Consider the following 24,416-nt stretch of genomic DNA (forward strand, 5'->3'; position numbering starts at 1 on the left):
CAATGGAATCTGGATTTCAGCCATAGAAGGAATAAAGCGATGATAATAGTTTATCATTCCTAGAAAATTTCTCAATTGATCAACTCGGGTAGGAATTGGAAAATTTGAAATAACTTCAACTTTTTCTTTCAAAGGACGAATACCTTCGGCAGAAATTTCATGACCTAAAAATTTCACCAATGGTACACCAAAACAACATTTTGCAACATTGATAGTAACACCATATTCCTCGAGCCGTTTGAATAAAATTTCCAAATGTTTGAGATGTTCGCTTTCAGATGAAGAAGCCACAATAATATCATCGATGTATACAAAAAGAAAATCCAGGCCCCTAGTAAGTTCATGCATAAAGCGTTGAAAGGTTTGAGCTGCATTCCTTAAACCAAAAGGCATGAATGGAAATTCAAAAAGTCCAAAAGGAGTAGTTATAGCAGTTTTTTCAATATCTTCCTTGTTTACAGGGATCTGTTGATAGGCTCGAACAAGATCAATAGTAGAAAAAATAGTCTTATTGAATAGTAGGTTAGAGCAATCTTGTATATGAGGAAGAGGGTAACGATCTGGTTTTGTTATTTTGTTAAGATTTCTGTAGTCTCCACAAGGGCGCCAAGAGTTTGGTTTTTTTCTAGCCATATGTAATGGACTTGCCCAACTTCCTTTTGAGGGTCGACAAATACCTAACTTTTGTAGAAAATCAAAAGTTTCTTTGGCAATTTTCATTTTTTCAGGATTCAAACGACGTGGAGAACAGAATACAGGGGGGCCTTCGGTTTCAATAAAATGTGTGGTAGAATGTTTCACTTTTGAAATATCTAAAAATCGTTCCTTGGTTATAGCGGAGTACTTTTTTAAAAGATCAGAATAACATGACTTCTCAGATATCACTGAAACTTTAAAATTTTCAGTTTGAAACATCTTTCCTTTAGAAGAACATTTCGAAGTTAAATCAATTAGTTGATTTCCTTTTAAATCAACTAATAAACCAAAATGATAAATAAAATCAGCTCCAATAATTGGGCAGGAGATATCAGCTATGGTAAACGACCATTGAAAATTGCGCTGTAAATTTAAATTAACACGTAATATTTTTTGACCATAAGTTTTGATTTGAGAATCATTTGCACCATAAAGTGCAAGAGGAGCTAACTTTTTATCTTTGAAAATGGAGGCTGGTAGTACAGAAACATCTGCTCCAGGATCAATAAGAAATCTAAAATGAGAAATAGGATCATAAATAAAGAGGCGGCGAGTTTTTTTAAATTTGGTTGAATTGACAAAGCAAGAGGCCGCATTAATGCTTTGTCTAACTAGTTTTCCGATGACTCATATTTACAAGGAGGTATGCATTTTTTAGCTTTCTTTCCAAATTTATCATGATACCAACAAAAATCCTTATTTTTAGCTGGTGTAGGTTCACGATTACGAACATTTTTTGAATAATAATTACGACTACGATTACGATTACGATTTTCTCGCGAATTAGATGAATTACGTGAACGCGAATGAGATCTAGAACGATCTTGATCTCTTTTTAAAAGTATTCCAACCTGCTGTGTCAGTAATTCAACCTTTTGCTCCAGAGTTGAAGTAGAGGACGATGAAGAAACAGCATTTATGTAATTTCTGGGAATCTCCACCATTTTGTCAGCTGCCTCGAGTAAATCATCAATACCATCGTTTCTTGACACCAAAACTGTGTGTACATTTTCTGGTAATTTTTTCAGCCATAAACCTTTCAGGAAATTATCTGTAGCTTGACCATCAGCTAACTGTTTCATTTTTCTGAAAAGACTGGAAGGTTTCTGATCGCCTAAAATAATTTCATTTAGTAAAATGCTAACTTTTTTATCACCAGAGTCTGAAAACCATTTAATCATTTTGTTTTTTAAATTATCGTATTTGTTTTGATTTGGTGGTGATAAGACAATATCAGTAATTTCGGACATAACGTCATGTTCAAGAGCAGCAATAATTGTATTGTACTTGGTTAAATCCGCAGAAATCCCAGCATTCGCAAACTGTGCCTCCACTTGAACAAACCATAATGTAGGATCGGCGCGCCAAAATGGTGGGCATTTAACATTAATGCGAGCTACAACTGGACCAACTGCATCTTGAAAATTGTCACCGTCAGGATTGGCCATGTTTACGTCGGGGTCACCAATTTGTAGGAAATACAAGAGAGTTGCAATGTTTATTATTTGAAGTAACATCATAAACTGATAAACGTAAATACAATCGTGTCACTTATCACATGATATGTTTACCAGCCAGTAATATCTAAATAATCGAACCGCCACAGATGTGAAAATATACTTCTCATAAACCTAGCTCCTCTACTTATATCGATATAATTTGATATTTTTAGCATTACCATCGAAGTACTTGGGATTATTCGCGTTCCTCAGCGTATTACGCGGTTTTGAAATGTAATTGACCTTGTTTGAGAATCCGTTGCTGTAAATTGTATTACGAACGTGTCATTGGCATGGCTCAGATAAAATAATCGTATTTGATTTGTATCGAATGAAAACCCTCAACGAGCGATGGAAAAAAAATAAATGGAAAATTTCGGTTCGAGAAAACACCATTAAGAAAAACGAAAATCCACTTCCACTTGCCACGTTACTCAGTCCTGATTTAGAATTCTTTTCAAAAAGGAAAAAAAAGAAGAAAAAAAATGATAGAATAACAAAATAACAATACTTGGAAGCGAAGAATTTCGCAGTATTTATCTTTCTTTCAACAGTTTTGCTTTCAAAATTCGATATATCTACCTGGGTATTTATATATACTTCTAAAAACATAAATATTTTGTTTAAAAAGAAATTTTCCATCCGGAACGTGAAACGTCCATTGGAAAAAAAAAGTTTGCTAAAATGAAACGTCAACAGGGTTAATCGAGCAACCAACTAAAAAAAAAAAAAGAAAACCAACGAACGCCAAAACTTCACCATAAGGAAATGAACTGATATTATATGAATATTACGCGGCCTACGACAGCGACAGCATAGCTCAGATGCCCACAGGAGCGGAAAGGAATGTTTAAAAAGTTGAAAAGCATTCGATATAACATCAAGAAAAATACGTACACTGCGAAGAAAATCATAAGAAGCGAAAGTTTCCTTTTGAACGTTTATTACAGCAAGTTTCTAACGTAAAATTTTTCAACGTGTTTGAGCATACGAGAGATGGACGAATTTTTTTTTTAGAAACTTTTCTCTATGAAAAACTACCTCTGGCGTATTTTTCTTCTCAAATTTATCCGAGATAATTTTTTTTTTATGAAAAATTTTTCTTATGTTGATTTTATCAAAGCAATAAGGGTGAATGTTCGTTGATGGGTATAGAGGAGGAGACTGAAATTTGCTCTTTTGTAGAGCTTTAAAAGGAGAAATTGGAACTAGGCGTGATTAAGTAAACGACTTTGATAAGTTTGGCTTTTACTTTTTCAATAAATTAAAGATGTTTGAGATGCTATAAAAGTTTATATTATGATTTTTTTTCAACGACTGAAACCGAAACCGTAACCGAACCTTAGTGGTTTATTTTACATTAAGTTGAAATCATCGAGATTTAAGAGGAACTTTCCTAGTTCTACTTCCGTCGAGGGCACTTGAAATTTTTTCAAATTTTTAGTGGTAATTTTGGTTTGAATGATTTCAATTTTCACCATATTTTAAGCAATATTTGCTGGATTTTGTCAAATTGAAAAATTCATTAAAAATTGTAAAAATATAAACTTTGGAAAATGGTAAAGATTTCGGAGAATTATTTAAAAATTCTGGAAAATTAGTCAGAATTTTAGAAAATTGTTTAACAATTTTGGAAATGTTAAAATTTTAAAAAGCACATCAAAATTTTAAAAAAGATCAAAATTTTGAAAAATTGATGAAATTGGTCAAAATTTTGAAAAATTGATGAAATTGGTCAAAATTTTGGAAATTTTGTGAAAATTTTGGAAATTTTGTGAAAATTTTGATAAAGTGGAATTTGGGAAAATTTGTCAAACTGTTTGAAAATTAATTTATTGCAATCTTCTCGCTTTTGTCCAAAATTTCATTCATAAAAATCCTATCAAAAAAGATATTAAAACACTACTTTTGTGAAAAATTTGACTTGTTTTGTCATTTTCTCAACAAAAAAAAATTGCTGATAATGGGCATATAGAAAGAAAATTACTCGACAAAAAATTATCTACGCCATTTCCAAAATTCATGTGACCTGTTAACATTAAATTTAGATTTTTGCCTGCTGAATTTGCACAAAAGCTTCCATTTTTGAACGAAATTTTTGAGTAATAAACGAGTAGGTAGTAGATACGTAGGTACGTTTGACAAATATATAGGCTATCATGTCATGTGAAAGGACGATTTTTGAAAATTATCATACCGTTGTGGTCTGGCAAATAAGCCTTTCGCGTTTGAAATAGGTATTTGTTTTGCGAGAACCTTTGACATAGTCACGTAAATATCATTAATCGGTGACACGAGAGTCGTTTGGTGAAACACGTTCAAATGTCGATGTGTCTTTTGCATCGTCGATGATGACGAGAGTACTAAAATACGAGAGTCAAGACCCTTTGATGATTTAATTGCAACGAAAGCTCTATATAAACGTTGAGAGTTCGGACTGATTAATATGTATGTAAAAGTCTGAAGAGCTCGTGTATATCCAACAAGGGTACATGAAAGTCGAGAGATTTCGTTGGTTTTTAAAGGCAAAGGCACGCCATTGCAAAACCCATCGACAATTTTGTGTCTGGTAGAGAAAAATGAATTTGCAATTTTCATGCACCGATAAGTTTTTTTTGTCACGTTCATGGATTATTCATGAGCTGTATTATCTTTTTCTTTTTCCTTTTTTTTCCTATATTTGGTCGTCGAAAAATTAGTGTATATATTTCCCAATAAATGGCGTTTATCTGCTTCGAATGATTTCCAAAAGAGACGATGAGGAGTTGTTTCGTTTGATGAACGAGAGTTTCAAGAATTGATGTAAATTTCGTATTGGATGCGAATGATGGTTTGAGTGGGAGAATTTTAGCATTTTACGTGACTAAATTTACGAAAAAATGATATCGATGGAAATGACGTTGGTAGTGAAAATACAGGTTATGTGTGCTCAGGGGCTTAGATGTGGGGTATGAGGATGGTACTTGGATGAGAATTTTGCAAATTAAATGTTAAAAATTTGACTTTAAATTTAAACGTTCGTGATTTGAATTTATGTAGAAAGGTACTTTTTGTTTTTTTCTTTACATTATGCTTTAAAACAACAGCCATTTTATTTTTATTTTTTAAATTGTTAATGAAAATGAAGAACGTCGCAGCTTGAATTAAAGTAAATAAACTATGACCCAGTTTTATTCACCTGCAATATCCAAAACAGTTAGCTGTATGACACGTGTCGTAAATCTGTCGTAATTTCTTACCCATTCTGTACATTCGTCGTCGACTGTTGCAAACTTCTACCCAAGGAAACGGTTAGCTCACCATTTGGCCTGCTGACTGTCTTGACTTGAGTATGCGGATCCCGTCACGAGAATTTATTTCCAGCAAAATTTCACATTATAATGAACCTCTTGATTACTTATTGTTCGTAGGTATTTCACTGTGACAACGGATTAATTTACATTTTGTATTTTTTTCTTTATGTTTTAGGTAAGAATTTATCATATTTTTCCAAGGCGTTTCCCGCGATGTAGTACGTACTTAATTCGTATTGCGTAGTATCGTCGTAATTTTGCATCTAGGGTAAGTTTAAAATGTACCTGTTCAAGTTACCTACCTAAAAAAAAAATCCTCTTCACCTAACGAAGTACTTTTTTGTTGTATACGGTGACAGATAATTTAAACCTAATTTCGAAGCCAAAATGTTGTTGGAATGAAACTAAAAAATTGATTTAATTACTCCGTGGCTTTGTTGGTAGAATTTAAGTGGTGTGATGACGTGATATATGTATTTTATTTTTTCCATTCAGAACGTTTAGATGGGGTTTTGATGAAGGGTAAAGCGATGGGAAAACGTTGTGGATTTCAATCCTGGAAGAATTTATGAACTTTCGAATGAGCCCGTGCCAAGAAAAACGGTTTCGGCAATAATACCATAATGCCATGTAAAATCGAAGAAAAATTGCTCCATAAATTTTACAGAATTCGGTGGTACTCTTGAGTTTAATCTTTTTTATTGGGGAAAAAATTGATGGAATACTTTTTTGATTTTTATATCGCTTATGGTAGTGGAATTATCGAATGTACCTAGGTAGATGAATTAGGCATTTTACTGTTTTTTGTTGTTTTTTTTGCATTAAGGTCGCTAATTGTTGAAAATACTCGTATTTGGCATTTTATTTATTCAGGGTCTTTCTCGTGTTTTGTTTCGGTCTCTGAGTTTCGGACTTGGTTGACTGAAGATGATCTTGAAAAGAAATCAAAAAATCAATCAGTATTGAAATTTTTTGCTAAAAATTATTTCTTTGACGGTATTAAAAAATTGAATGTTTTTCATTTTAGGAAAAAAATATATACTTATTTTTTTTTATTCAGCATTGAGAAGTTTGAATAATTTGTCTCATTTTTCAGGTAGATATGAATTTATTAATTTATATTTGAAAGTGAATCATATTAGAAAATTCGTGCGATTCATGGTTCTTTTTTCTGTATAACACTTACTTCGCAAAGAATCAAAAAAAAAAAAAGAAAAAAAATCGTATGACGACTGTTTGAGAACTCAACAGATCGTGGGTCACACATTTTTCGAAATTTGAAGGCCTGATGTGGGACTTATCAGGATCATGTTGAAAAAGCACGTTGAAAATCGGAATTAGCACCTCTAAAAAACCATATACCATCAAAGGTGACTCAAATTTTTGATTTTAAAAAATTTCTGAACTCTTTTGTGAGGTATAGGGGACTCAAGTCAGAAAATTAGGCTAAAAATAAAAATTGACACCTCTGAAAATTCAACCAAGCAGTTGGTCACACATATTTTCTAATTTTTAAAGAAATTTTATCACTGATTGAAGGATTTAGAGGATTTTGTGTCACCAGAGCAAGTTAAAATTCTAAATCAGAACTTTTGAAAATCTAACTAACTTGGAATCACTTGATTTTTTTCGATAAATTTGGGGTCTTATTGTAGGAATCAAGAAGTCGTTAAAGTTTGAAAAGTTGGTTTAGAAAAAATCATCGTTTCAAAGAAAATTACAAAAAATATGTCTTATGATTTTTCATTCAACATTTTGCCAAAATTGTGGAGAGGGAAAGAGAGAAGAAAAGAGATGGTCCCTTTTATAGGTTATCGAGATCCTACAATGAAAGATGTCTATGTAGGTATTGCATATTGAATTTTTTAAAATAAATGATAGACCTCCTCGAATTTAGCATGCATTAGAAAGCTGAAAATTGAACTTTTAAAATATGATTTTGAGCCTCTTTTCAAAAATGTTCAAAATAGAATTGTTTCATCATAAATCGATTCCATTTTATAGTGCTCTAAAGTTGAGTATTGGACCAAAAAATTGGATTGCATAAAAATATTGAGATTCTTGCCCTCTACGAAAAATCCTTGGAAGCCCTGACTAGAGAGGTATACTAATCATCCGATAATTTTCTGGACCGATCGCAAAAGCATCTAAATTGCATCCAAAAATACACCACCAAACCAAATTTCAAGTGCCAAGTTTGTTTTTTTAATTTTCCGCGATACTTTAAAAATTCACATTTGTCTTATTTTCCATGAAAAAATCAAAAATTGATCAAATTGAAGCAGATCGCTAAAATTTGGTTAATACATACTCGTATTTTCAATCCCCTCCTTCCTTCCGAATCGATTATTGTTGGACTTTCCAATTTTGGAAAAATTTCCATAAAAAAGCCAAAATAAAAGTCAGAATTCAAAAATTAAAATTGACTGTCCTTGTAAACCTTTCAATCAATCTTGGCACAAACTTCTGAATCCATTTCATGTCAATTCAATTGAAAAATGTTATTACTTCGATCATTTTTGCCAAGTTTTAGGTACCTACCAACCAACCTATCTACCTACCTATACCTACTAAATTTCACTAAAATTTTACCAATTTTTGGAATTTTTCAATTTTTTTTTAAATTATAAATTTTTAAAATGTAATTTTTTGTTATTTTCGACATTTCTTTTGTGATTTTATGTTACATTGATTCTTTTTAAATGAGGCATTTTTCATCAATTTTGAGTCATTTTTAACTGTTTTGCCCAATTTTTCCATGTTTAGGATCTATTTTATGATTGATTTCAGTAATTTTAATCTTGATATTTTTATGATGCGCTACCTATGTGTGATTAATTGCTAAATTTTATTCAACTTCGATGATACAAATATTTTAACATACTTAATTATCAAATAAGTACGTAATTTTTGTAAAAATTTTCTCAATTTTACTGGTTTACCTGCAATAAAAGTTTTGTTTAAAGAGGGGTTTTAGTGCACCGTAAAAAAAAGGGATAAGACAAAGTAGGTGACATAATTTATTTTGCAACATTTCAAATGAAAAACGAAAAAATTGTGCCTTTCTTTGCTCTAGGATAAGTTCTTGGTTGAATAAGAGGTGAAATCTGATACCACTTCAATTTTCATCTTTATTGTCGTCTCAGTTGTCTCTTGATAAAATTAAATTTTTCAGAAATTTTTGAACCCTAATGCCCTCCTTTCTAGCATTTGTAGTCGTTTTATTGTGTGGGATGTTCACAATATTCCACTCTTCTTCCATTTTCGTTCATTTTCTTCAAGTTTTTTCGTCATCTGAACTTTTCAAACGTGAAAAAACAACCGTCAATTGATTCGAGAGGCTAAAAAGGTGGGGTGTAAATCAAATTTAAGCTTTCTAAGTCAATTTAATGGAATTTTGATTTTTTTTTCATATTATGTATGTATACTTATTTTAGAAAAAGGAAAAAATTTACATTTAAATCCACACAAAATTGAAAAAAAAAATGTTTGGATCTTGCTTCGATTTTTCTTCCTTGGACGGCCGTGGGCTGTAAAATTTTTCGTAATTTTAAATACCTCCATAAGAATAGTTTGTTGTAAGGTGGAATGGCCCTACAAGGTATCTCAAAAAGAAACAAAGACCCTCACGAAGGAGCAAGTTTAAAATCAATGATGGTTTTCTGAGTTATTGGATTGATGAAATATGTTGTAAAGAAACAATTGAGTGAAATCAAAAAACCCATGATGAAAATGCTCACCCATTAGGCAAACTTACCCACAAGAATACAATAAGTTTTGCATAGCTTCGACCTGGCAGGCGTTACTCTCATCTTGAAACACCCTGTATGTCGTTCTACAGGACACCTTGTATATAACGATGATTTTCACATAACACGGAAAGAAGTACACTCATATCAGAGATAGGCAGACTCGACAACGCGCGTGTAATAATGGCTGCGAAAATGAGAGCTGACCTAGGACGACGGTACGGTGCAGGGATCCGGGATGGTGAGGTTAATACGGTAGGATTAATGTGTCACGGCGAAGTCATACTGCGACACGACTCTATATAGACGTATACGGGGCGTAATCCATCCATTAATACCGAGATGAAATTGATATACGTCTGGTGGTTGTATACTATACGCAGCGCTGCGCTGTTTGCTGATGATGGTGGTTTTTACAAAAATAGAGGAAAGCGAAAGCATTATAGGCGCTACGTTGCGCTGTGTTGTGCTTTTCAGTTTTCAAGATGCCGAAAATATTCAAAAGCCGGATTAAGTTTTAATATTTTGCAGAATGTTTTTACCAATATTAGATCGTACGTCTACGTTATAGAGCTTTCTTTCGGTTAGCGAATGTAAACACGCGAATAAAATTTCTCCATTCGGTGGCCTCCGCCTCACCGTTTAACGATCGTACTAAAAATTCAATTTTATTTACGCCAAATGAACGCGTAAAGGCGTCGTCGTCGTCTGATTTTTATTGTCGGTATTTTCGTAACGATTTTATTACCAATGGTTGATAGCGAACACCCTTCTACCCCCCCCTGGAATTCTCGTCGTTATCCCTGCGAGATCGGTTATCGTACACAGGGCATGAAAAATTCTCAAAATTCTGACCGTTTTTTTACGTACCGTCTACACATGCATCGCGATTACGAGTATTAATAACGACGCCTGGTCTCGAATTGAAAGTGGAATTTTGAATAAAAATAACGAATTTGATAGCTGTACTAACCTTATAGAACATTCGGTAGCTTGAAATTTTGAAATTTCCAGCGTAGGTACTAAATCCCTCTTTTATACGAATAGTATGTATATCTGTATGGGCTCGGATCTGGCTCGCTGTACAGATAGATTTATGGGCGGTTTAGACTCGAGTTTACATTAATCTTTTAACTAAACATCCAGTAACATAAACAAGTTTTCGTCAGCAGCGTTATGTAAATAAATTAAAAGTACACGTTATTAACGTGTAGCCTTTTCAAGGTTATTTTTATCAATACGCGAATTTTTTCACATGTCGGTGATGACCTTTGACTCGGGGATTGGAGAATGCGACGTGATGTGATGTGTGAGGTGATTTGATGGTACGAATATGTGTGTTTCGAAACGTAATTGGTCCATAGCTATAGGTCTCTGGGTAATGTTTTTCACTTACTTATGGTGCAGCTGATCTCACATGAGAATTCGTCTATTTTAGTGTACGGAGTACTTTTATTTTCTTCTCGTTTAATTTTATTTCAACTGTAAACAACTCTACACAAAATCTTTGAAAGTTTTCAAAGCAGATAGCTGTTTTAATTTAAGATCGAGACGTTGCTTAATTAAGAATAAAAGCTCGTTTATTGATTAAAAAATTCATTATTTTTTTTTTCACTCTGTTCTTTCGACTTGAGAAATTCGTTGAAGCTGAAAATGGTATCTTTTGTGAAAGAAAAAATAAAAACAAAAATGAATTTTAAATCGACTACGCGAAATTTTCTAACGAATATCTCCGGTCTCGAGATAATCTCGTTGAGACTGTTTTGTGGCGATGATTTGAATTTCAAGTTGATGTTTTGTGTTTTTTTCTCTCTCTCTCTCTTTTTTGAAATGAATTATTTTTGGAGAAAAATTTATACTTTTTTTTCTTCGTTACATTTGATAAGATTATGTATAAGTTTTTCGACGTTCGAGATTTTGATGCTTTGGAAGTTTTTTTTTTCTTGACATTTATGAGATTAAAATGAAATTATAAATGGTCGTGAACGTTGTTGATAATTTGAACGTTTATTTTTGAACTACGCAAGTGCCTCAAGTTACTCAAAGGCTATTATTGTGTGTTCTAATTAATCCTAATTTGGATTCTACATAGATAAGTAGGTAATTACCGCTTTAATTTTTACCAAAATTCTCAAAAAAAAATCTAGGTAGGCAGTTATTGTAATTTCTTAAAAAATTTTGTTTACTTTGAAGTCCACAGAAGAAATGTGTGAATTTAGACTTTGGCTATGTTAATAATTTTCATCATTTCGTTAGAATAGGCTGTTCAACACCAATTCTTACTCCTCCATTTTAAAGTAAATTCCAATTTCGATTCACCATTCATCTAACTACTGAATCGAAATTGGATTTTTATATAGTATGGGAGGGGGGGAGGGGGAGGGGGTGGACATGAATTCTCAAAAATGCATTGGTATCAAATTATGAGTTTTTGAGGGAGTAGATTTCACTTTTTTTGAAGATCATAAACCTAAAACTCGAAATGAGCACCTGGGGGAGATACCAAATTGAAAATTGTTGATAAATGAAAAAAAAACGTAATTAAATAGTACTCTGCACATTGTATTTTTGATATTTTTGGGAGTGAGGAGGGCATGTTTATAATTAAAAGTTTATTATACCCGAAGAGTGGGAGTTTTAAATTTGGTTTGTGAGGTTGATATTTTTTATTAGGGAGATGTTATTTTTGTATTTCGGATCACCTCTTTCTTACTTTAATGAGTTGAAAAACACTGAAAAACAAGAAAATTATTTTTAAAAAACAAATAAGTTAATTTAAAGAAGTTTGCGAGAGTTTCAAAGATATAATATTCCATTGATTTTGCAACAAATACGAGTATAAACATTTTTCCAAGCGTAAAAAGTAACATACAGGGTGTCTACCAGGTCGCTATAGCGTTAAAAGTCGCGAAAAGTCGCGATTTTGAAAATAGGGCGCTAAAGTCGCTAAAAGGTCGCGATTTTCGCTAAAAATACCAAAAAGTCGCTATAAATTGTCCAAACTTCAAATTTTAAAAACTTTTCGTATTATTATTCAATGTTAATGCTACTGCCAAATTAGCATTTTAAATAATCATAAAAATTCAAAATTTCAAAAGCTTTCGCCCTCGCTTCGCTCGGGCATATTATTTCGTTTTCTTTAGCCAAACGTTGAGTCTTGATGATAGAAAAATTGACTTCTCACATTAAAAATGATATTTTTTCACTTCTGGAGAATTGTGAATTTTCGTGTTACCAGTGCTTTTGCCCTCAGTTGGCTCGGTTCGTACGGGCCATGTAGGCGTATTTTTAGAAATATGTACCTATTGTAATATTTTGGAAATTATTGTTAGATTGCTGGAGGAGCAGGACCGTCGAGAGTTACCTAGGACTCGCTCATTCTGGAGGGTCCGACAATAAAGAAAGGGCCCGTGATGGAAGAAAAACGTGTTTTTTTACTTTTCAAAAGTCAAATTTTCAAAAGCTTTTGCCCTCGCTTCGCTCGGGCTTGTTTTCTTTTCTTTTTACACATCGAAATTTCTGAAAAAATATCATTCAACTTTCAAAGTTTTGAAGTGAAAGAATGAACTTCTCGCTTAAACAAAAAGAAAAATTAGTGGTTGAAATGACTAGAAAAAGAACAATCGAAGAAATTGAAATTTTAGAACTGAAGAAAGTTAAGTAGATGGAAAAGGAAAAAGAAAAGCTCGAAAATTTGGATGACTATTTATGTCACATGGAAACTAAAAAAGGTTCTTCATAAATTTTTTTTCATGTTACATGGGAACTATTGAAAAATCCCATTTTTTTGTTGAAAAATTGGGTGTGGGAACTGTTGAAAAAAACATTTTTACGTTGGAATTTTTTTTTTTTGGGGGGGGGGGGGTACTTTTAACTGAAAAAAAGTCGCTAAAAGTCGCGAAAAAAAGTCGCGAAAAGTCGCTATTTTTGAGAATTAAATTATGGTAGACACCCTGAAATGGAAAAAAACAAACGAATTTTTCATGAAACAAAAACAAAATTTGAAAGTTTAAAAAATGAAAAAGTAATTTTAACCTGCATGATTGTTTATAATAATAGAGTATTCGCGTTTCAAATTCATTTTAAAAAGTTTGATTTTTCGGAAAATCTAAAAAATTTGAACAAATTACCACCTATACTTGAAAAGAAATAATAATAAAAATGCAATATCAATAATGAACAGCTAGCATCGTTTCAAGCTTAGTTAACCAATGTTTCGAAAATGACTAAAAAACCAAAAACATGAAAAAATGGCGGGAAAACCAAGAAATTTTGAAATTTTCATGAAAAAGTTGAAATCAAAAGACATTGAAAAATGTTTATTTTTCCAACAAAAAATACGTATCTATGGGCATTTCTGCGAATCTTGAGAAAATAAAAATGAAAATGAAACAATTCAAATAAATATTTCATTTGAAAAACTGAAAAAAATCAAGTTCAAAAAATAAAATTACGGAATTGAAAAATTATTTGATCGGTTGTTAGTAAATTAAAATATTCGTTTCTCACAAAAAATTGAAGAAATAAAAAAAAAGTCAGTGCTTCGATAGCTCAAATAGAAAATAGAGAACTCATTTTTGAAAAAAAAAAAACCTGAAAAATGATTGTACTTTGAAAATGAATAAGAAGAAAATTACATTTGTCATAGATAGAAATACATTAAATGTAGGTATTGAATGAATGAATGAAACGAATGAATTTATTTTCAAATTAATAAAATGACACATATTCTGCTTTAGTGGATGAGACGAAATGAACTCAAGTCCTATCTGATCCTTTTAAACAATCATTTTGAATAAACCAACAAAAATTTCAGGGAATGTTTTGAAATACATACCAAAAATGGAGGAATTATTTTCCAGATATTGGATGAGATCTTAGCTTTTAAGGGTAATTATAAAATGCTGATAGAAAAAGTACTCGAAGAAGCTCTGCTGAAAATGAGTGACTTTTGTTTTTTTTTCATTTTCTTATTTCACAGACAAAAACGTACGTATAAATATGTACTTGAAAAAAATCTGTGTGATGCTTTTTTGATTTCGATTTTAGGACACAATTCATTAAAAAAAATTGAAATTGGTTTTTGTTACTTAATTTTTTATTTGATAACTTGAAAACAATAGACCTTCAAAATCAGCCGAAATATCCGTTTCAAAAACTATAAAAAATCAGCGATACTCGAACAAATTGTCAAAAACAATCAACTTCCTTCTGACCACCTACAAGTAAGTATAATATAGAAAAATACTTTCATCAAAAACGTCACCCAAAACACAACCTTCTTCCTCTAATTGAACTTGCTCGTATATAAGTAAACGAAGCTTTTACATCACACTGACTCTTTTCTATATGTATAAGTCTCACCAATCAAAAGAGAATTGACAATTGTCGTTAAAAAAGAATTATCCATCTAGAAACAATAGACGGATATGAGAAACAAGAGTTCGGTTCGTTTACAAGTGAACGGAATTACGCCCGATGATTAAGATTTATCTACTTTTCTCCTCCAATAAGGCATTTCAGTGCTTAGGATTTAGCTGTGTACAACACCACTGCCTTGTTGGCTTATTCTTCTTCTTTTTCTATACTCTACGTGTACAAATACCAGTACTTAGCATGGTAGTATACAAATTACCGCACAATTTTCTTCCTCTTGCGCTACCCTTTCCCCTATCTACTCGTAAAACAACCTTACACTTGGCTAATATCTGAAACACCTGCGTTCTCAAAGTATTCGTAGCATAAGAAGGGGAACCTGAAGCAGTAAAATTTGCGGTAACAGTTGGACTAAGCGAGGGAATAATTTAATAATTAATAATTGAGAGCTGCTGCGCGCCAAATCCGAACCAAATATTGCATTTGTAGTAAATAGATGGGTAAAATAAGGTACCTATTTAGAGGTGCACGAGTAAATTACTGGATCGGTGTTTGTGTTTATACTATCTGTACGTACAATAGTTTCCAAAGAATAAAGTTCAACAACAGAACGAGAAACGGACGAGATAATGAATAATCAAAAGTGTTCGAGTATTAAACTTTGGAAAAAGTTGTACACAAGTATATAAACTCGTATTCGCGTATTTCGCTATAAACGTGGATTTCATTGGTCGGTATTTATACAAAGGATACCATCTTCGTATAGTAAAATAAATCGAACTTTTAAAAAAGCATAAGAACAAGAAAACGAATTAATTATTAAATAAAACGGAACACGAGTTTGAAAATCCATTAAATCAAATTAATTAGAATTGGCGAGCTGTATTCTCACGATTCCGTTACGGTTCCCTCAGCTTGTAGGTACAATCCGTCGCCCTCCCCCCACCTCCCTCGTTAAGCTGTAAGTAAAACATCGCGTTACATTCGACACGGCTGTTGAATATTCTTAAATGTTAGTTTTCGAATTAATTATCACCCATATCTACGCTGCGAAACGGATTTAGTAGTGTACTAAACGTAAACGTATTTAGATTAGAATAGGGAGCTCGCCTGCCCTGCTTGCCCCGTAGACAAAGATGGAGATACATTGTGTAGGTCATTTTTACGCCTATTTACATCTTCATTAATATCCGTAACGTTGTGTTTACTGTTTACCCATCCTAAATACCACCCTACCCGTCTCTTCTGCTTCGACCTTAGCTATTCATTCGCGAACGATTTGCAACAGGCGATTTTTATTTCGAAAAATGTACGTACTACGTACTTTGTAGGAATGTTTGGTGAACTTCATTTTTCTTTCCCTCTTGAACCAAAAATTGGTAGCTTTTTTGATTTTTAAATTTTTTGTTCATTTTTGTATTGGGGGGGGGGGGCTGAATGGAACCTGTAAAAATTGAGCATTGAGCATTTTTTCAGTTTTTTTTTGAAAATTAAATACTTACCAATTAATAATTCATAATATATTAAATTTTCACACCACGAAATTCGTGTTTAACAAACTTTATCCACTTTTATCCTTTTTTTGTAAACATTTACGGTTTTCTTCCAAACGCGACGAAAAAATATAAATCAAATTAGTCTCGGGGAAAAAAATCTGCTTTTCAAAGACACTTATAGTTTTAATTATTAAAAGCTCATTTCTGCGAAAACTCAACATTACGAGTGAGTATTTAGTGTTATAAAATCGTTCGTTAACTTCTGGCCAATCGTTTCTTCTCGTAAAAGTACGTAATTCATAATTAATGGATTCTTCGTTAAAGATTGGAAAAAAGAATAAAAAGGTACATTCGCTTGGCCCCGCGGAGTAAAAAAAAAGAAGAGAAAAAAGATGAAAACCTTATAAATAATCGAGAAATAGCGCGAAAATCTCAATTGGTTATTTTTTCAAACGCTTAAGTCTAAATTAAAAAGCACTTTAATCGAAGGTTACTTTTTTCATTAATCTTTCTCCCTCGTAAAAATTCGGCTGACGACGTAAATGTACCTATTGCTGGTACGATAGATGAGAGGTGAATGGGGTCAGGCAGTGACGACGATTCTTATATACCTATATAAGATGGAAAAACTACTATAACAATTGATTTTAAAAAAATATAAAAGATGATTGGAAAAATTTTAGCTATTGAAAAAAAAAGAAGCCGACTAAAAAATAATGCAATACCGTAACGAATCGATTTTACCAATACGAATTTCAAAAAGGGTTCGAGTTTTTTCCCTCGTTGTACGAGTTTTTCGCGCCGTAGAAAAGCGTCGATTAGCGTACGTATATGAAAAGTTTTAATTAAATTTCTACAAAAGCGAGTGAGTTCTTAGTTTGCTGCGAGAGACCGAGACCGAGACGATACCGGAACAATTATTGGATGTTGTAATTGGCTATACATACGAGTAGGTATACGAACGAACGCGAAAAATCGATATGAGGTGATTAATTTCATATTCTACGTTGGAGGGGTTTTGTTTTTGTTCTTTGGTTTTGCTCGAATAGACCTGTTGGATTTTTTAATTTGTGTTTTGTCAAAGAGTATAATTTTCTGATGTTGAATTGGTCGTCAAATAATTGTTTCACGTGTTCGTGATTTTTCTGAAACGTGCCTATTTATAAAATTTAGAGGGAATAGAATTGAAGAGTTTTTTAAAAATTTCATCTGATTTTCAGTACATCAACACTTAAAAAAGGGTTTTCGAAATTAGTGTAATTAGGCTCGTCACTGGAGTCTCCTCAGTAGATGGTTATATTTTACAGAATGAAAAACTGGAGAGAACTGAGAGTGTTCAAACTCGAAAAGTAAATGAATATGCGAACTCAGTAACCTCAAATGAGTGGAAATCAATGACTATTTCTCCTTTCCAAATAGACCCAAATTCAATGGCTATCCCAGACAACTCTTCTGAAATCCAAAAATTCATAACCCTATTAAAAAAACAGCAACCCAATAAACCAAATCTAAACCCCTCTCTCCATGGGTGTAATAATCCTGCAATTATAAACACCCAAAAAAAATGTCAACTCGGCTTTTTCATACCTAATTCTTTTTTTTTAATTTCAAAATAGGGGCTTGAGGGACATTTATGTATGAAAATTAATGAATTTTTGAACTCATTTTTGCCAAAATAATTTATCAAAAATTACTAAAAATTTGCGAAAAATGACAAGTAGGTAAGTAATTTTTACTAAAACAAAACTTACTAATTTACTTGAAATCTTTACGTCTTATTTACCAACATTCACGAGTTTTATTAAAAACTACCAGCATTCGTCAGAATTTCTTACCAAAAATGAAAAATGGCAAAGTTTTCCAAAAATTGTAAATTACATATTTACCAAAACTTACCAGTTTACTTAAAATCACTAGTAATCTACCAAAAATTACCAGAAATTTACCAAAAGTGAAAAAATGATCAAATTTACCAAAAATTACTTGTAATTTACCAAAACTTACCAATCTACTTGAAATCACAATAATTGCACCAAAAATTACCAGTTTGACAAAAATAACACTTCACCAAAAACTATTAGTAATTTACTGAAAATTACCGTTAAATTACAGGTAAATAACCAAAAATTACCGACAATTGACCAAAAATTACCAGTAAATTACTAGCGATTTACCAAGAATCACCAGTAATTTACCAAGAATTACTAGTAATTTATCAAAAATTACCAGTAATTTACCAAGAATTACCAGTAATTCACCAAAAATAACCAGTAATTTCTCAAGCATTACCTGTAATTTATCAAAAATTAACAGTAATTTTTCAAGTATTACCTGTAATTTACCAAGTATTACCTGTAATTTACCAAAAATTACCTGTAATTTACCAAAAATTACCTGTAATTTACCAAAAATTATCTGTAATTTACCAAGAATTACCAGTAATTTACCAAAAATTAACAGTAATTTACCAAAAATTAACAGTAATTTACCAAAATTTAACAGTAATTTACCAAAAAGTAACAGTAATTTACCAAAAATAACCAGTAATTTTTCAAGCATTACCTGTAATTTACCAAGAACTACCAATAACTACAAGTAATTTACCAAAAATCCTGCAGATATACGTACGTACAAATATCTATCTTCTCGCACCATTTTGTAAATTTTTTCACTCCTTCCTACTTCCTCGAACTTTCTTTTTAAAATAAGGTCCATCGACAACTCATCCAATAGCTCTGAACAACCCAAACAATATCTCCCAATAGACTGAAGACATTTGTATAATTTTCTCGTACAATACTGGTATTTATCATGGGCTCAGAATTCGCCTAGCAAATGTATCCGTATACCACACAAACAACGCAACACGCACAGGCTCAGATTTAGCATTTAAATTACCCATATACATCTCTTTCTTTCTGATTGTGCGGTGAACGTAGAGACCATAATAGCTTATAGCATAGGAATACAACGCTCAACCATTTCTACGTAGGATATACATATCTATCTGTTCGCGAGAAGGTGATTTTTTTTTGCCTCTACATTTTAGGAAAATACGCTGCTCTTAATAGCGCACTTTTTCACCCAAATCTACGATCGAGTGAAAGAGCTGCGTGGCAATTGTTTCACAACCACGTATAACGGCGTGTTTGGCATTATTCGCGTGCTCTTCTAACTCCACATCGTACACTCGAATAAATTCGAGCCCGAGCTCGCGACCGTGTCGCCCCCCTCACGCCTTACCTCATTCCCATTAGTACAGAAGTATATAAAATGAATCAAAAATATATACGTGAAATTTTCCGCCCCGAATAGTTGCAAAAAGTGTATTAATCCTTTTCGTATATTCCATTAACCGAGCTTCGTTTAATCGAATCACCTAAAAACACAACGAAATTTAGTCTCGACGACGCGACGCGGTGCGGTGTAAACTGAAAACTGAAAAGATCGCCTTATTCCTTCGTCGCCATTATATGGGCAAAATGTTACTGTTACGCAAACTTTGTCGTGTGTGCAGTTAAAGCGTCATTTTGAAAAAGCACAACTTTTATTAATTCTATTCGAACTTCCTCCCTGATCCTTCTTCCTTCCCTTCGTGCTCTGGCGTTTTCTATACAATTGCCACACGATGACGACGACGACCAACATAATATCCTTCCCGTCGTCGTCGTCGTTGTCGTAAAAAGAATAAGTTTTTGGTTTTCGTACTCGTATTACTATCGAAACTTTTTAAAATGGATAAATCATCGCGTAAGTACGGAAATTTGCGCGCTGTAGAGTTTCAATTATTCTGAAAATGATGGGAGAATTGTGGAAGAGGGACTAACGAATGAATTAATTTATCTACGTGTACAAATGTGTCGAATGATTTATGAGTAGAATTATGATTTGTGTTATTGACTTTTTTTTTAAAAAAAACGTTCTTTTGTTAAATTGTGTGATTTTTTGCTCAGTTTGCAATTTTTTCGTTGAAAATTTTAGCCCAAAGAAGTATTTTTAAATTGAAGAGGTTTATAAAGGTATGAGAATTTGTTGACGTGATTGTGCTACACTAAGTAGTTTGAAATTAGTGATCTGGTTTTGAAAAAATTGTAATATTTTAGAGTGTCTGACGGTCATGTAAGTCATGTAAGTCATGAAAAAGTCATGTATGTATTTCGTTCGAAACACAATTGAAAACTTTTTTTAAAATCCGTAAAATAAAAAAAAATTAAAAAATAGAAAATTTGTTCGAAAAATCAGAAAAATGAAAAAACTGAAATACCTACTTGCCTACAAATTTGAAAAAATTTCCTCGCAGTTTCATGTTATTTAGGTATTTATATTTTTTTTGGAGGTGGGGGGGGGGTGGTGTTTTCATGCGGAAAAAATGTGAAAAATGGGTCATGAAAAAGTCATGATTTTTTTGTCTGGGAGATTTGTTAGACACCCTGTATTTGTTCCCTGTGCGAACTCATTTTCTCATAAACTTGTAGATTTTTAATAATCCCAAAACTTGTCATGAGATTTGCAAAACATTTTCAAAGGATCGAGAAAATATTCATGAAATGAGAATCAATTGAAAGATTTGCTAAAATTATTTTGAACTATCGAAAAATGAATAGATAATTAAAGAATTTAAGTAGGTAACGTAAAAATCTTGAAAATTTGTTTGTGATGTTTTCAAAATGTGAAGAATTTAATTATCAAAACGTGCAGATGGCTTATCAGATTAAAGGGGGGGGGTAGGAAGTGGTTAATTCATTCTTGAAAAAAATCAAAAATAATGTTTTAGGTATTGTTACACGTTCCTACTTGAATAAAAAGCTATCTAAAAAATTCGTTTCAGTCTCTAAAAATTTTAGAATGTCTACCGGCACGAAAAAGGCGATCATTTTAGACCTAAGTAGCATGAAAGCACGAAAATAGTGTAGAGATTTCTTCAGAGAGCATGAAAATTTCTAAAAAAAAATTGGCGTCTTTATCAAAACTATCTTTGTTTTCAATTTATATTCAATTTCCTCTATTCCATACCTTCTTGAATCATGAATTTTCAAAAACTTTTGCTCTCGTTTGCTCGGGCTACTTCTCTAAAATGTGAGAAAATTTTGGAAGAATTTGCAATTTTAGACGAATTATGCATATTTTTCCTTACTTTAGCAACCAACGTTTGAAATTCGAAATTTTTCTACAAATTCAACAGTTGGTTGCCAAAGTTGTAAAAAAGATGCGCAATTCATCCAAAATTGCGAATTTTTCCTCTGGTTATCTCAAATTCTTTGCCATAATGGTTCAAGAAAATACAAAAAAAATATTTTTAAGTCAACAAGTTTTCTTTTGTCCTCGCTTCGTTTGGGTCGTTTGGCTTTTTTTCGAATTTTCTGAAAAATGATTGCTCAAAAACAATGAGATAGTTTTACAAAATCTTGAGTAAGGAAAGAAATGAAAAATTTTGCAGGTCATTCCATCGAATTTTTTTCAATTCAAAAAATTAGTCCAAAAATCACAATAATGTCTTGACTCTGGATTTTAATGAATTGTACGAGCCTTGTTAGAAGTTGAGTGAATTTTTTGACGCAATTCTTTTGTTCCTTTGAATGAAATGGTGAAGTGGACTGACAGAGGTGGGGAGAAGGGGGTGAATCTTGAAATCGTATCCTTCATGGAGAAAAATATCAAAAAAATCTCCTTTTGGAATATATTAAAAATCCTTTGAATACTTGATTGAGGGGAGGGGGATAGATTTGATGACATTGACGCGTTGTGAAATTTCATTTTGGGTCGAGTACGAAAAAAGCACGAATTGAGTTTTCTACATTTTAGTAGACACTCAGAATTTGGAAAAAATAAGGAATAAAATGACTTGGTGGTCCCCTTGTAAGAAAATATACTTATTCGAGGTAAAACTCTTACAGTTTTTTTTGGTCAAGCTGCCTAATATTTCCAAAGAAAACTAAGAAAATTGAGCAATCCTGTCAATTTTTTCCAACACTTAACCAAGAAGCCACTCTTGTTTTATTTTACTTGGAGAATGTTCATAAATATCTCGAAAACGTGCAGACTTTCTGGACATCTTTATTCCACAGAATGACCCAATAAAACTCGAAAAAAATTTCTCGACCACTTTCGTCCTATCGAACAAAGGCAAACCTGAGCTCGTTTATTTGAAAATCTACTCGGCGATGGTTGGAAAAATTGTCAAAAAAATTCGTTTATTAGGTAAATTTATAGTACCCCGTACGTAGGTTTGCGGCGAAATATAGGAGCAGTGCGCCTGCTATATACGGTGAGATCGTAAAAATGAAGATGACGTCGTAAAATGAGTAATTGGAAGAAAACGCGTATAAGAAGACGGGAAAAAGTCGAGCTCAACTGCCGTATAGCGAGACGATAAAGGCGAATAGGCAAAAGAACGAAGATAGCGTCGAGAGGGGAGGGGGTGAAAACCGCGTACAACAATTTTGGAGGGAAAAAAATTCGTCGCCGTCTTGGCTGCTGCATTATACCGAGTGAACAATATTATCGCCTTCCAAATATAAGAACCGCTGTCATGTTAAATTTTTCCTACATTATGGAAATAGGCAACTTTCACGGCGTGACGGATTACACGTTTCGAAGCCAAGGTGCGGGCCGAAGATGGATTTTTTTCTCGTTCAGCTTCTTCTTTCGAACACGTAACAGTGTAACACGGATAGTCTAACCCCGGACGTCATTACTCAGCTGTCGTAAAGGACTTTTGCCACAAATTTAATTACGTTTTCGCCATCGTTGCTGCGTAGAGGTACTACTCGGTGGATAGGTAGGTGTAGAGGTATATATCGTCAAAAACGTTATACGAAAACGGTTTCACGTAAAAATACGCGTAGTACTGTGTATATGTAGTTGCTCCTCTGGCTGCCGGTCGCGCGTTTATTTGGGTTAACGTAAAGTCAATAAATTACAAAAGCTAACAAATGCTTAGCTTATACAAAATAATATATCGTATGGTATACCTATACATAGACGCCTTTGCAGCATACGTAATGTTAATAGTTTGTGTGCTGCTGTAAAATGCTCTTCGCAGACGTACCAGGGCGTTTCTATTATTTGTTATGTTTTAAATGGTGTGACCTGAATAGTAATACTGTCAGAATCAGGCGATTCGAATATAAGTTGCAAAACCATCTCCGAGAATCGACTTCAAACCTTATACAACCAGGCTTTTTCCTTTTTCCCATTCGTTAAGGCCTCGAAAATTTCCGCTCCGTAAACGTTCCTATGTGTGTTTTATATCCACGATACGTTATTGCCTTGTCAATGCGAAACTTATCTTCGTCTCTTTAAATGATTACTTACACTGCAGCCTGCTCCAGCTTCGAATTTTACATTTAAATTGGTAATGAGTTGGTATAAGTATAAAGATGAAGAGATTTTGTTATAGCGCAGAAACACCACTGTAGCAGAGGCAAGGGGGAGAGAAAACTTTTGAAATCACCGTCATTGTTGTAAATTTCGGTATCGTTATCGTTAACGTTAAAAGAGCTACTTTTCGATGATTTGTTATCCCCTTCAAATTCACTATTAGGCAGATATACGTGAACGTAATACGCGTACGATTGTTTGCGAGTAATTCATGTTGCAGTTTGGGTACTTCGTAGGCGGTAAATCACTTTTTGGGAAACCTCAATGGGTTTAGCAAAACATGCGGTGGTATTGTAAGTAATGTTTTGCTGAGCTGCGCTAATAAAACTCATAGTTTGACGGATTTTTTTCTACGCCTTTTCATCAAACTTTATCCAGAATTATAGAGCTGGGGATTACGAATCACCTCGTACTTTCAAATTTTTATTTTTCAAAAAAAAGTGGCGTATCAATTTGTTGCTAATTTGAAAAGACTAGGTTCTAATTATTGGCTTATTTTTTTTGAAATCCGATTTCATTGGACCATCCTCATCTCCCTCCTCCCCCCACCACTACTAAACCCATTTGAAAGTAATGTTTGGCATATCGTTTATTCGGTTTTCAAGAGCAGCTACTGAGTTTGAATATTCAGGATTTTTTTTTGAATTTTTACCCCTCAGTGTTCCCAGTGCCCTCTAATTTTGAAAATTTTTCCGATCGATTTTTCAATATTCATAACCTTTTTTGTAGACTCTCCAATCTAGATTCAATATTTGCCAATTTTTCAGAACTTCTTATTTCGCAAATACATTAGAGAGTAACAAAATTTTTTTGAACAATTCTCGCCCTCGTGAACAGCTTTTGAAGAACAAGATTGAATTTTTTTTAAAAATTAATCCGTTCTGAAGAAGTAGGTATCCATTATGAAAACGTTGTTTCGATATTGTG

The 24,416-nt window shown here is 32.9% G+C and overlaps 1 protein-coding gene and 1 long non-coding RNA gene across 2 annotated transcripts in view; one reads left to right on the forward strand and one right to left on the reverse strand.

Annotated features, from left to right (window-relative positions):
• The window catches only part of LOC135844272 (uncharacterized), a 137,679-nt gene that overhangs the window by 30,939 nt on the left and 82,324 nt on the right, over positions 1–24,416 (forward strand). The window lies entirely within an intron of this gene.
• On the reverse strand, positions 667–2,462 carry LOC135843885 (uncharacterized). Its single transcript, XR_010558399.1, has 2 exons — positions 1,984–2,462; positions 667–1,810 (listed from the first exon to the last, which is right to left on the reverse strand). It is a non-coding gene; the product is annotated as an uncharacterized LOC135843885 (long non-coding RNA).

This window comes from Planococcus citri, chromosome 4 (genome assembly GCF_950023065.1).
Source record: "Planococcus citri chromosome 4, ihPlaCitr1.1, whole genome shotgun sequence".
In the NCBI taxonomy this organism is placed as follows: Eukaryota; Metazoa; Arthropoda; class Insecta; order Hemiptera; family Pseudococcidae; genus Planococcus; species Planococcus citri.